Below are 1,414 nucleotides of genomic sequence, written 5' to 3' on the forward strand. Positions count from 1 at the left end.
CTCAGTTGGTTGGGACTCTGCCTTCTGCTCAGGTCATGATCCCAGCATCTGGGATGGAGCCCCCCAGGTCAGGGCTCCTTGCTCATCGGGGAGTCTGCTTCTCCCTCCCCCTGCTATTGTGCGCGCTCTCTCTCTGTCTCTTTCTCCTTCTCAAATAAATAAAATCTTAAAAAAAAAAAAAAGCTAGAAAAAGAGCAAATTAAACTCAAAGTAAGTAGAGGGAAGGAGTAAAATAGGAACAGAAATCAAGGAAATAGAAAGAAGAAAACTACTGAAGAAAAACAAGAAAATCAGTTGTCGATAAGAAATTTCCTCACAGGGCTTTCCCGTGTGTCGGCACCTTTTGTGGAACCTCCGCCTCCACCGCTGCACCGCCGGCTTCCTCCTCTTCAGACTGCAGTCAACCCACGCGCCCGCCGGCTCCGTAATGGCGACCCGCAGCCCCAGCGTCGTGATCAGTGATGATGAACCAGGTTATGACCTAGATGTATTTATTCTGTATACCTCATCATTATGCTGAAGATTTGGAAAAGGTGTTTATTCCTCATGGACTGATAATGGACAGGACCGAGGGGCTTGCTCAAGATGTGATGAAGGAGATGGGAGGCCATCACAGCATAGCCCTCTGTGTGCTCAAGGGAGGCTATAAATTCTTTGCTGATCTGCTGGATTATATCAACGCACTGAACAGAAATAGTGATGGATCCATTCCCATGACTGTAGATTCCATCAGACTGAAGAACTACAGAATGGACCAGTCAACAGGGGACATCCAATGTAATTGGTGGAGATGATCTCTCAACTTTGACTGGAAAGAATGTCTTGATTGTTGAGGATATAATTGACATTGGCAAAACAATGCAAACCTTGCTTTCCTTGGTCAAGGAGCATAATCCAAAGATGGTCAAGGTCGAAAGCTTGCTGGTGAAGAGGACCCTTCGAAGTGTTGGCTATAAACCAGACTTTGTTGGATTTGAAATTCCAGACAAGTTTGTTGTAGGATTTGCCCTTGACTATAATGAATACTTCAGGGATTTGAATCATGTTTATGTCATTAGTGAAACTGCAAAAGCAAAATACAAAGCCTAAGATGAGAATTCAAGTTGAGTTTGGAAGCATCTGGAGTCCCATTGGAATCATCAGTAGAATGTTCTAGTTCTGTGGCCAGCTGCTTAGTAAAGCTTTATTGCGTGTATCCTCTCAGAATTTTATCCATTTTATATTTTAGAAATGCCCGTTGCTGCATTCCTGAAGTCTTTATTTGCAATATGAGACTACAGACTATGTTCTTTTGGCGTGGAGTGTTGGACTTGTGAATGAAAAAAATCTCTTAAACCACACCACTATTGAATGAAAATATTGAAATTGTATCTGTAAAAAAACATTTAAAGAGAAGATATATTAGTTTTTTAAT

General features: G+C 42.1%; 1 pseudogene across 1 annotated transcript; it reads left to right on the forward strand.

Annotated features, from left to right (window-relative positions):
* The first annotated feature begins 427 nt into the window (after positions 1 to 427).
* Positions 428 to 1,124, forward strand: LOC110590440 (annotated as a pseudogene). The gene has a single exon (XR_002480950.1). The product of XR_002480950.1 is annotated as a hypoxanthine-guanine phosphoribosyltransferase-like (transcript).
* Positions 1,125 to 1,414: the final 290 nt, after the last annotated feature.

The sequence above is a fragment of the Neomonachus schauinslandi genome, chromosome 10 (genome assembly GCF_002201575.2).
Source record: "Neomonachus schauinslandi chromosome 10, ASM220157v2, whole genome shotgun sequence".
Lineage (NCBI taxonomy): Eukaryota > Metazoa > Chordata > Mammalia > Carnivora > Phocidae > Neomonachus > Neomonachus schauinslandi.